This window comes from Erinaceus europaeus, chromosome 3, assembly GCF_950295315.1.
Source record: "Erinaceus europaeus chromosome 3, mEriEur2.1, whole genome shotgun sequence".
Classification (NCBI taxonomy): Eukaryota; Metazoa; Chordata; class Mammalia; order Eulipotyphla; family Erinaceidae; genus Erinaceus; species Erinaceus europaeus.
Window position 1 is genome coordinate 78,993,847 of NC_080164.1, and position 13,674 is coordinate 79,007,520.

General features: G+C 36.2%; 1 protein-coding gene across 2 annotated transcripts in view; it reads right to left on the reverse strand.

Moving 5' to 3' along the window:
- Window positions 1–13,674, reverse strand: part of LRRTM4 (leucine rich repeat transmembrane neuronal 4) — an 839,426-nt gene that overhangs the window by 640,150 nt on the left and 185,602 nt on the right. The gene's annotated exons all lie outside the window — the stretch shown is intronic.

Below are 13,674 nucleotides of genomic sequence, written 5' to 3' on the forward strand. Positions count from 1 at the left end.
TTGTGAAGACTTGCTAAATGTTTGTTAAATGAATGACAGAAAAATGTAAATTTTGTTTATTTGACCCCTTGGTCTAGAATATTTTTATTAAAGTGTAATAAATCTATTCTCCAAAAGCTTTCATCCTAGGCTTTTATTTTATTTCTTACTGATGGATTTTATTTCCCAAACCTTAAATTATTTTTATCAGTAAAGCAACATCTTCCACTGCACATGTGAGGTTAATAGGGATTTGATATGAAAATAGAAAACACCTGAGATTTACTATCTTGTCTCATGTTATATAATTCTTCTGCACTGTCCAGGGAAGCATAGCAGTATCAGTTCCTGATACAGTAACTTAATAGTCTAAGAATGTCAAAGATCAAAAGCTTATTCTATGAAAGGTCTTAAGAGAATAGTGATGACATTAGAATAGTCAACTACTACTTCTCTTTATTTATATATGAAGTTGACACAAATTAACAAATGTACATAAAATCAAAGATAATTTGCATCCAGACTATTAAATAGGGAAGGAAGACAGCCACATTTTGAAAGGTCCAAGGGACTATATGCATTTTTTTTTGTCAACTGAGATGTGACCTAGTTAAGGGTGATCATTTACTTCCTGAACAAGCACAGAAAGGCTACTGTTAAGTAGAAAAATGACAAATGAACTCTACAAACATACCTTAATTTAGACAGATAAGAAATAGAGGGAAGTAATGGATCATCTTTGGCCACCCTGGATTTAAAAAGCATCTAAAACAGCAGAAATTGTAGGTGTGAGAGGGTAATGACACTAAACAGAAGAAGTCAGCTGTGTTTGGTAATGTTTCCTCCTAATACTCCATATGCCTCTCTTGAAGTGACTAGCAGTGATGGTAAAAAGAGGAAAAGGACAAAGCTCCTTATGTGAGAAGTACAGTTAAGGAAAAGAGTGATTTCTAGTAGAACGTATTTACACAAAACATAGTGCAAAGTCAGTTTTTTAGATTTATTTATTTATTCCCTTTTTATTGCCCTTGTTGTTTTATTGTTGTAGTTATTATAGTCGTTCTTGATGTTGTCATTGTTGGATAGGACAGAGAGAAATGGAGAGAGGAGGGGAAGACAGAGAGGGAGAGAAAAAGATAGACACCTGCAGACCTGCTTCACCTCTTGTGAAGTGATTCCCCTGCAGGTGGCTCGAACAAAGTCAGGTTTTTAAAAAGTGGTGTATGAGGAATCCAGCTTAAGTATCTGGTTTGAGCCCCTGGCTCCCCACCTGCAGGGGAGTCGCTTCACAGGTGGTGAAGCAGGTCTGCAGGTATCTATCCTTCTCTCTCCCTCTCTGTCTTCCCCTCCTCTCTCCATTGCTCTCGGCACTATCCAACAATGATGACAACAATAACAATACAATAATTACAAAAACAAAGGCAACAAAAGGGAAAATAAATAAATAAATAAATAAATAAATGTAAAAATAGTGGTCTATGGAGGCTGTGCCATAGCTCAGAGGGTTAAGCACACATGGTGCAAAGCGCAAGGACTAGCTTAAGGATCCTGGTTTGAGCCCCGGGCTCCCTACCTGCAGGGGGTCACTTCATAAGCAGTGAAGCAGGTCTACAGGTGTCTTTCTCTCCTCCTCTTGGTATTCCAACCCTCTTGCTCTATTTTTCTCTGTCCTGACCAATAATAACAACAGCTATAACAATAATAACAACTGCAACAAGGGCAGCAACAAGGCAACAAAATGGGAAAGATAGCTTCCAGGAGCAGTGGATTTGTAGTGCTGGCACCAAGCCCCAGTGATAACCCTGGAGGCAAGAAAAAAAAAGTGCTCCAAACCATCTTGGATGGAGCTATAAGTGAGGTAAGTCAGAAATAGAAAGATCAGTATGGGATGATCCTACTTATAAGCAGAAATTGAGAAATAAATACAGACAGGAAAAACAAATTAGAATTTGACTGAGTTTGGAGTACTTCACCAAAGTAAAAAACTCTGGGTGGGGAGAGAGGGTAGATTTTTAGCTTCAGTATAGGGGGGTGGGGACACAGGCATTTGGTGGTGGGAACAGTGTTAATATGTACTCCTATTAACTTATAACCATATAAATCACTGTATAAAAAAGAAATATTTTAAAAGTGCTCCAAACCCTATGGAAAGCAGCCTGGAGAACTCTCAGGAGGCTAGAGATGGACTAACTCTTTGACTACACAATTCCTCTCCTGGGGATATATCCTAAGGAATCAAATACACCCATATACAAAGATTTGTGTATACTTCTGTTTATAGCACACCTGGATGCAACCTAGCTGTCCAACAACAGATGAGTGGCTGTAAAAGTTGTAGTATATAGACACAAAGAAATACTATTCAGTTATTAAGAATTATTAATTTTCCTTAGTCAACTCTTCTTGTACGGGGCTTGAAGGTATGTCGTGAGATAAGCCAGAGAGAGACGGGTGAATATGGGAGGACCTCTCCTGGGGATATATCCTAAAGGAATCAAATACACCCATATAGGAAGATTTGACTCATAGACATACTGATAAATAAGAACTTAAAGGGGAAGCACAAAGTAGAACTTGGCTGGGTTAGTACTCCATAAAAGTAAAGAGCTCCGAGAGGTGTGTGTGTGTGTGTGGGGGGGGGGTATTCGGGGCACAGTAGGCGACTTCCAGGTTCTGGTACACCATAGTGAAGGAGGACCAAGACTGAGGGTGAGAGTTTTTCTGCAGAAAACTGAGAAATTTTACACATATACCAACAACTGTATTTACTGAAGACCACTATCTCCCCAATTTAATAAAATAAAATAAAAGAAAGGACTATTATGATTATCACCAATGATAAGTTTTAATTTTTGATTTCCAGATTGCTCACTCAACCAAATATGCTTATATTCCATGTATGAATTTCCAAAAAATATTTTTACTATATATATATGCTAAAAGAAAACCCTGACAGATACAAAAATCTGTTAAAGTTATATTTACTTAACCTCAGCTTATATTATGCACTCTTAAAATCAGTACACATTAGGTGAATGAATAAGTAACTCAGTTAGTTAGTCATCTGTCAATTACATGTTTTGTTATCTTGGAAGTAGTAGGCTATCTGAGGTTCTTATTATAAATAATTTACTCATGGGTAAACAGATGAATCCTAATAAGAGAAGACAGTAATAATGTACTATTCTCAATGTATAACTTTTTTTTTGAGAAACATATATTCAGACAGAGATTACAATGGACCTTGTTTTCAGCATTCTAAAGCAACAATGCCAATTAACTTCTTTACTGTTCCATGTGGTGCTCAGGAAACAACTGGTGTGCAGGATACCTGTTCTAGCCATTAGTAACTTACTTTCCACCAGCTATGCCCCTGAAACATATACCTCTGAGAAGACTATTTGTTAAAATCCCATGAGCACTGCAATGTTTTTAATCTGTTTATGAAAAAAAAATTATCTACCCTTGGAGTTTATGGAAACTCATGTTTTAACCCAATGTACTTGCAAAGATGATAGAGAAAGATACCTGTCAAGTCTTCCTCCTTCTTTCTTGCTTCATTTCCCCACAGTTTTGTCTATTTATATAGAACAGTCAGAAATAACTTCAAAAATGTATCATATAATGTCTTATCTCTGTTCAAAATCCAATCCATTATTAACTCATTGGTATACAGGTTATGAAGAGCTACTTAATTTTTCAGGTGTGCATGGAAACATTTTCATTGAATAGCATCTTTAGGACCCTGTATTATGGTAGTAGATAAGAAAAAGCCAAAAGTTTTTTTCTCATAAAAGTATATAAGTTTGGGGACTGACCAGTGGCACACTGGGATGAGAATATGCATCATGGTGTGCTAGGACCCAGCTTCAAACCCACAGTCCCTACCTGTAGGAGGTAATCTTCATGAGCAGTGCTAGAAGAAGAAGTGCTACAAGTGACTCTCTTTATCTCCTTTCTCTATCACCTTTTCCTCTCAATTTCTCTCTGTCTCTATCTAAAATAAACATAAAATGTTTTTTTAAAAAAATATATCAGAAAGCATATGCTTTTTGACTCCTGGTCATAACCTAAGGGTAACCAGCATTATTACTTTGATTCCTATAAGAATACTTTCTCATATCATTTACTTCAAGCCATTCTCAAAACTAAACCATAAAAATCTGAAGTTCAGGGAGTCGGGCTGTAGCGCAGCGGGTTAAGCGCAGGTGGCGCAAAGCACAAGGACCGGCATAAGGATCCCGGTTTGAACCCCGGCTCCCCACCTGCAGGGGAGTCGCTTCACAGGCGGTGAAGCAGGTCTGCAGGTGTCTATCTTTTTCTCCTCCTCTCTGTCTTCCCCTCCTCTCTCCATTTCTCTCTGTCCTATCCAACAACGACAACAACATTAATAACTACAACAATAAAACAACAAGGGCAATAAAAAGGGAATAAATAAATAAAATAAATATTTAAAAAAAGTTAAAAAAAATCTGAAGTTCAAATCTAAGCATATCATCTCCTTACTGAGTATATCCTAACAATGACTCTCTCAATAACTGATTTTTCTTTCTATCTTGAACATTCAACACTATTCCTCAGGAAACACCTCAAGGTGCCCATTCAAAGACAAAACTTCTCTCTGCCATCTTGGCTTTTTTACTTTAGTCCAGTTCAACTAAGCTCAACTCTTTGAGTATTGTCACTGATTCTAAAGTTAAATAAATGTCCATAAATGGAGTCTCTTTACCCCAAAAGCCTTCTTAGTAATTTTGCTGCTTTTTATCCTAGTAGCTGTAAAAATTTGCACTGAATGGTTTACATACCTCATATATATGAAGGATCTGAACTTGCTCACAAGAATTAATTAATGACTGCCTAATGACTTACTATTGCTATTTGATTGCATTTTCCTCTAGGCCAGAAGCTTCAGCTGGATGTATAATACTCTCTGATTGTCTCATTCAGTAACGAAAACTAAATATATCCAGTAATTGTTATTGTTTCAAAAGGTTACAGGTCTATTATCCCTCATTTATATAAGAATAATATACAGATTCTAAGAAGAGAAACTTGATTGAGGGCTTTTATTTTTATTCCTAAAAGGAAGAAAAATGTTTATTATACTTTTTAATATCTTGTGTTCTCTCTTATAAATCAATATAATGCAATGCAGTTTATTATGACAGTTTTAAAAGATCCATCTTGGCAGTCAACACAAATCCATTGGAAGATTAAACTGTTGTGCCTGGATAAATACTATTTCTGCTCTAATTTATGGTTTAATGTAAGAGAATAACACTTAGATCAGCACTTATTGTGGGAATGCTGCATGATATTATTCTGATTCCTGATTTAGCAACCCAGTCTAGAAAATGGTCACATAACTAGTTTACACAAGTAGAAAGCACTTTTAAAATTGGTATAATTGTGTTCTGGGGGAAAAAGTGGCTCTTCATTCACCACGTCACTGTCAAATTTGTCCATCATTTTTTCCTGATGACTGCCATTTAATATAAGAAAGTAGGACATGTCAGCATTTAGTAATTTTATTTTCTTTCTACTAGGATTTCATTGGAAATTGCATTTAAAAAGAAAAAAATCATTAAAATATTTTAAGAACAAAAAAAAAACCCTGTATTTATGCAAACAGGTAAAAAACAGTAAACCCATTGCTGAGTATAAGTATCAAAATAATAGGATATTTCTAGAGGTGTGGCTATGAAGTAATGACAATAATAATTCACTCTCTGAAAATACGAAAAGTTTAAAACCAGGATTTCTTCAGATAAATCACTAAACCACAGATGAATGTTGACATATGTGCTTAGCGGTTTGGGAAAGGGTTGAGGTAGAGATTCTTAGAACTAAAAAAGCCATACTCACAGAGGCTGGTGCTAAATTAGGAGGTATCCAGCAGAGCACATGGCCAGTGGCAGGAAAGTAGATGTTGGTGCTTAACCAGTAAACTCAGGGAAAACAGGATATTGAACTGCCCACAAGGACCTGATAGTATTTGTTGTTGTTTTTGTTTGTTTGTTTTGCTTCCAGGGTTATGGCTGAGGCGCTATGCCAACTATGAATCCACTGCGCCTGAAGACCTTTTATTATTTTTGCATTTTTTTGGATAGGACAGAGAAACTAAGAAAGGGAAGAGAGATAGAAAGAGATAGATAAGGAGAGAGAGAGAGACAGAGAGAGAGAGAGTCCTGCAGACTTCCTTCACCACTTGTGAAGTGACTTACAGAAATCCTAGCATGGGTCCTTGTGCTTCATATTATGTGCACTTAACTCAGTGGGCCACCACCTACCCCCTCCCCCACCCCCACTAGTGTTTAAGGGAAGAAAATCTGGCTAAAATTATATCCCTTTAATTATATCCCATAACTAGATAGAAAAATAAATTTGGGAGCCAGGCGGTAGCACAGCAGGTTAAGCACACATGGCCCGAAGCTCAGGGACAGGTGTAAGGATCTTGGTTCGAGCCTCTGGCTCCCCAACTCCAGGGGGTTCACTAAACAGGTGGTGAAGCAGGTCTGCAGGTTATCTTTCTCTCCACCTCTCTTTCTCTCCTCTCTCGATTTCTTTCTGTCCTATCCAACAACGACAGCAATAATAACAATAATAACAATGATGGTAAACAACAAGGGCAACAAAAGGGAAAAAGTAAATTTAAACAAGTAAATTCATTTAAAAAATAAATAAATCCCAGTAAACTTCCTGTCACATGGCTAGGGATTGATTAGCAGTGAAGTATATCACTCTATGGGGTGTGGAGGGTATTGAGTTAAAGCACCAACAACTATTTTAAACAAATCACCTAAAAACTTAACAATTTACAACTGTGACTATAAATGGGTATAGACAAGCATGCTCAAGAGTTAGGGAGAGGCTCTCAAGTCTTTAAAAACCCTGCTCTGTGGCAACAGGTCCCATTGTAGTACTTGCAAAACAGAACACATAGTTGGAGGAAGAAAGGCAAGGAATTATTGGGGCCTGAAACAGTGAACCATGGGATGTCAAGATATTGAACTGCCCACAAGGACAAGGATGCTAAAAAAAAAAAAAAAAAGGTCACATACAAAGGCACAACCATCAGGATTTCATCTGACTTTTCATCACAAACTTTAGATGCAAGGGCAGGGTGGAATAACATGCTCAAAGTACTAAGAGATAAGACTTTCTAGCAATAAATACTGTATCCTGCTAAATTGTCCATCAAATCTGAGGGTGGAGTACAGATCTTTTCATTCATTTAGAAACTGAAAGAATTTGCCACTACCAATCCTGCTGTGAAAGAATTGCTGAGAGAAGTCCTACATTAAAGAAGCATTTTTCTTTTTTTCTTATTTTTTAAATTTATAAAATGGAAATATTGATAAAGGGAGTATAATTCCATGCAATTTCCACCACCAGAACTCTGTATCTCATCCCCTCCCTTGAAAGCTTTCCTATTCTTTATCTCTTTGGGAGTATGGACCCAGGATTATTATGGGGTGCAAAAGGTAGACAGACTGGCTTCTGTAATTACTTCCCCACTGAACATGGACATTGGCAGGTTAAGCCATATTCCCAGGCTAAACAGGCATTTTTCTAAAGAAGATACACATGGTCCACAGACAGATGAAGACATGTTCCACTTCATTTATCATTTATTTATTCAGAGAAATGCAAAATAAACCACACTGAGATATCATCTTACACCTGAGAGAATAGCTTCTCTCAACAAACAGGAAATAACAGGCATTGGAGAGATTGTGAAGAAAAAAGAACTCTGCTACACTGCTGGTGGAAATGAAAACAGGTACATACCCTTGGGGAAACTGTATAGATAGTCCTTAAATATAAAAATTGAATTACCTTATGATCTAGCAATACCACATTAAGAAATTTATCCAAAGGATACTGAAACACTAACTTTGAGGGATAAATGCACCCTTATGTTCTTAACTGCATTATTCATAATAGTCAGAGTTGATGCAGCCGGAATACTACTCTGTAATCAAAAGGATGATATTGTATGTTTTCGGACAAAATGCATAGAACTGAAGGTGATTATGCTAAGCAAAATAAGTAAAGAGCTAGCATGCTCTAGTGGTAGAATCGGCTAGCATGTGGTACTCATACAAAATAAGTAAAGAGATAAAAGGAAACTACCAGGTGTTTTCACTGATATGTGAAACGTAGAAAATTGATACACATGAACTTGAAAAACAAAACAAAGCAACAACAACAACAAAATACTAATCAGAAGTAAGCAAACTGTTTCAAAGACTTGTGAGAACTAAAGTTGTTATTTTTGGGAGGTGAGAAAGTGGGGATACATAACTATAGTGTTGAATTTGTCATAGAACTATACTTTGGAAGTTTACAAACTTGTAATCTATATTAGTCACAAATAAATGTATAATAACAACTTGACCTCTGATTGTTTCAGTTTAGTTAATTATCAAATGGTTCTAAGATTTTGGATTTCGTTTCAATCTCATCAAAACTATCAAGTTTACATTAAGAGTTTAGTCAGCACTTAGGTAGATTCATCTAACCCAACACATTATGTGTTATCTGCCTATCTGACAAGACTGGTGGGAAAGCTAATTAAAATGCCTACAGGGGAATTCTAAATATGTACTTATGTGGAAATTAAAAGTGAAAAACAGCATTTTTAGGTAAGCAACAGATTACTGTATTTCAGCTTAATGTTTCTTATATTTTTTAATGAAACTAACTCCTTTTCAAATTATTGAACTTTCACATTACTGGTAAATGTGATGTCACATAGCTATGATCAATTTATAAACTTAACAAGCACTCTGCAATCAGCATTAACTTGCAGGTGAAGCCACAATTTAAATTATTCTTATAATGTAAGTTTAAAAGTCTAATATAAAAAAACTCAGCTTCCACAGATGTTTGAGTTGAAAGCTTCCACTTATCAGTCTCACTCTAATTACAACCAAATTAATACAATTTACTTTGATTTATGAGCAAACTGCTAATTTTGACTTGGGTGCCCTTTTGAGAGTTATATAAAGTCCAACAGAAGACAATGTTGGGGGTGGGGGATTGTAAGGCCAGCCACTTCGGGTCCTGCCCACCTTGCGTGGCCATTGGAGAGATGAAGGTCAGAGTGGCCCCCTGGGGGTCCTGGGGTAGTCCTGCACATCAAGTGCAAAGTTCTCAGGGAGACAAGCTGTCAGCCCTGGGAGAGCCTCAGTGGGGCAACTTGTTTATTGAAAGAAAGGCAGGTAAATATACCCATAACTTGGGGGGAAGGTTGAGGTAACCATTAACCCAAACACAGAGCAACACATTGCATAGTCACATTTTGACCTACAGACTGTTGGATTGCAAGTAAAAGATTACAATACTAGGTTTGGTCACAAGCTTTACAATGTACATTTTCTGGAGGTAGATTGTAGGCACTTTAGGGAAGCAGGGGGTGAGGGGGGGCAGAAGGGATGCAGGTGAGCAATCAGGATGTTTGCTGGCAGTTTTTAACTTAACCACACACAGTAGTCCGTGGCTTTAAAAAAAAAAAAAAAAAAAGGAAAGGGGGAAGGTGTGGCATGTGTAGAAAGGCTCCCATGTCCTGGGGTCCAGCAGTCATAAATTCCAGAGTTTAGGGGGGACCAGCCATGTCTTAACCTTGAGGGGGTGGGGAAGGTTTGGGGTCAGACCCACTCAGACCTCATGGAAACTATGGCCTGGACTTTCCTGGGCAATGGGTCCAGCCCCCAAACAGGGGATACAAGTGGACATTAGTGAAAGGTGATATCCATGAAGTAAGATAGCCTTCTTTATCATTCCTGATATTCAAAGTTACATTTTCAATCTGTGGCATCACCAAAAGCCAGAGCTAAATTACATGGTAAATAACAAGAGGGCTCATAAGTAATCTAACCTTTAGAATTGTGTTTCTATTCTAGTAAAAAACATGCATTTACCCCAATGATTTTTCTGACTTTAAATAGTTTCATTTCAACACTGAACATTATTAAGTACACTTTTTTCCTATATTTCACATATATACTTATAATGAAGCTTATTTTGTAGTTAGCACAGGGAGAGAGCAGAAACAACAATAACAATAAAAACAACTACGATGCTATATAGCAGTAAAAAGCTAAGTAACTGTGATCTCCCAAAATAGCTTATTGTACTGTATTTACCATTTTTCCTATGATAGCATGAGGAAGCCCCAATGTTTGTGAGATGAGATGAGATGAGGTGAAATAAAGAGGCTGTTCTATATAGCAGTGCTGCACACAGTCAAGCCAACTGGCCAGTCTCAGGATTCAGCCCTGAGCAGGACACAGCAGGATGTGAGATTTCACCACACCACTAAAAACTACATGTGTTTTCAAGCTATTTTTTCTTTTCATTTAATATTTTCTGTCAAAATTTGACCCAGAGTAAGTGAAATTGCAGAAAGTAAAATTGAGTAAGGTAGAGATGACTGTTCCTGTTTGATATTTGTTTCAAGGATACATTCTCCCACCATGCTTATTACACTCAGCTGAAGTTGATTTAGTAACTGGGCTATTTCTGAACCAGAAGTGTTGGCAATTATAATTAGTGTATCGCCTTGAAGAACACAGGACATTTGAGGACTGAAAATTTGGGCTTCAAGTTCAGCTACCTATTTTACTGAAGAAATAAGGTGATTTCCTTACACTTTTCCTAGTCTAATTAAGTCCTCTGTATTCATTTTTCATGTAACATCTAACTCTCAAAGAAGATAATGAATTTCTAGTTCTATTTATTTTTATTTTTATTCCCACCAAATTATTGCTGGGGCTCAGTCCTGGCACTATGAATCCACCACTCCTGGATGACATTTTTCCTTTCTTTTTTAATGGATAGCACAGAAAGAAATTGAGAGAAAAAGGCATCTTGTAGACCTGCTTGACCACATGTAAAGCATCCTTGTTGCAGGTGGGAAGTGGGGGCTTGAATCTGAGTCCCTGTGCTTGGTAATATGTATGCTTAACCAGGTGTGCTACCTGCTCAGCCCTGACAATGAATTTCTTAAAATGAAATAATAGATTCTTCTTCTTTATACATGTAACAGAGGATAACCCTCTGTACATAACCAATAAACTATGGATAAAGAAATGAAATGTTAGTGGTCTGGGAGGTGTCACAATAGATAAAGCATTGGGTTCTCAACCATGAGCACCTGGGTTCAATCCCCGGCAGCATATGTACCAGCGTGATGTATTTTTCTTTCTCCCCCTGCCTTTCTCATGAGTAAATAAATCCATTCTTTTAAAAATGAAATGAAAATATAAATTAATGACAAATACCAGCAAAATTATTTGTTCATATTTTTTACAGATTGATATTTGCCTTAGTATACATTATTACCATTGCCATGGGATAGGGACTAAAACAAGTAAAATGAAAGGGTATGGTCAGGACCACCTCACCAGAGTTTCTACAGAGGCTCAAATGATACAATATATTAATAAATTGTTAGACTAAGCAACAAGCTAATATGTACTAGAGAACTTTGCATGTATCATCCATCTTGCTAATATCAATTAAGTAGTAGTAAATAACCCTTTTATATTAAAATGCTATAGTTGTTACTATGAAAATTGACAGTCATTGAAAAATGCATAGAATGACCTCAAATACCTTTCTTTAAGCAATGAGACGAATTCCATAACATGTAAATAAGTATAGTAAAAATTATCTACATTCACAAAAGCAAGACTGCACAGTAACTTTGTAGCTTAAAATTATGATCCCCAAATTACAGATATTTCATTCTAATGGGAAATCACTGGGGGAAATATAATGCCCAATGATCATGGAGCAGTAAATGCTCCTTCAGCAGGTAGCCATGCATATCCTACCAAGTTAACTACTGTAAAGTTTGGTCAATAAATTCAATCTTTTAAATAGATCATTTCTAATTGTAGAGGAGAATTTATTCATTAGATGTGGCTTATTGAGCTCACTTGTAATTACAAGTATATCTTACCAAGAAAATCTCACTAAGAAATGTGATATGCCTGTTGGCTTTGTGTTATTTATCAGGGCAGAGGAATTTCAACTTGCATGTCAAACTTCCATGCCTCTATTTGAGAATAAGAATTGGAATAAGAACAAGAAAAATGGGAGTCAGGTGGCAGCACAGCAGGTTAAACGCATGTGGTGCAAGACACAAAGACCATAATAAGGATCCTGATTCCATCCCCTGGCTCCCACCTGCAGGGAGTCGCTTCACAGTAGTAAAACAGGTCTGCAGGTGCCTATCTTTCTTCTCTTCCTCTCTCCATTTCTGTCTGTCCTATCCTACAACAACATCAATAACAACAACAATAATAACTACAACAATAAAAAACAACAAAGAAATCAACAAGGGCAACAAAAGGGAATAAATAAATAATATATATTTTTAAAAAGAACAAGGAAAATATCTGCTGGGTGAAAAAATATGTATACATATATATGACAAAAATATTTTTAAATTTAGAATGTCTCACTTTTTTTTAAAATGTATGCCATGCAATCAATTCATAAAAAAAAATCTCAGGAGCTGATGTTGATGAATATATAGTGATTTTGATTTTGGATAGAAGTACACTGAAGTTTTGTTTTGCTTTAAGGCTGAGTTTATTATTTACATTTTTAATATTCAGCATTTCAAAGACATGAAATTGTGGCAAAAAACATGGTAAAATCACATATATGTATTTAAATGGCTTTAGATTCTCCTACCTACTGTTCTCAGTGCTATTTCAATGTCTCTGAAACCATCTCTCAGAATTGTACTAGGCCATAAATCTCAATTTGAAAAGAGCCATTAAAAGACAAAGAGGGTTAAATAAGTGCAGGTGGCACAAAGCACAAGGACAAGCATAAAGATACTGGTTAGAACCCCTAGCTCCCCACCTGCATGGGAGTTGCTCCACAAGTGGTGAAGCAAGTCTGCAGATGTTTACCTCTGTCTTCCCTTCCTCTCTCTGTTTCTCTCTGTCCTATCCAACAATGAAGAGAGACAACAATAATAACTACAACAATAAAACAATAAGGGCAACAAAAAGGGAATAAATAAATAAACAGTTTTTAGAAAGACACCAGTACTTGTTAGAGATTTCACCTATCTGTTAAAGCTAGAATTTAAATTCTAAAGACTATGATGTACAATTAAATGTCAATTTGATAAATTGCAGAAAGAAAACTTCATGATTAGTGAAGCAGTGTTGCAGGCTACTTTCTGTCTCTCTCCCTCTCTATCTCCCCCTTTCCTCTTGATTTCTGATTGTCTCTATCCAATAAATAAAAAAAGATAATTTAAAAAATAAAGTAATTGTTCTTTAAAAAAAGTCTCAGTATCCCCCATTACGCTACAGCTCTTAAAAATAATAAAATATAACCATGTTAACTGCCACGTGTCCAATACATGTTGAATAAATATATTTGTATCTAGAAATAAACAATCAATTAAAAATCCATGATGAGTTTCATATGTGTGTTCTATTATCTATGATAATGAGTTAGACTTTATGAGAAAATATTATAGTTGAGCCAATTTCAATTGAGAAAATAAATTTGATTTGATCCTATCATATCAGCAAGTTTCTTCCACTGAAAGATGTTTTCAGTTAGCATAAAGCCCTGGTATATTACACTTTTATAAAGATTGTTAGTTAGTGGAGAAATATATATAATTTTACCTTGTAGGATTATTAGGGAAATTTA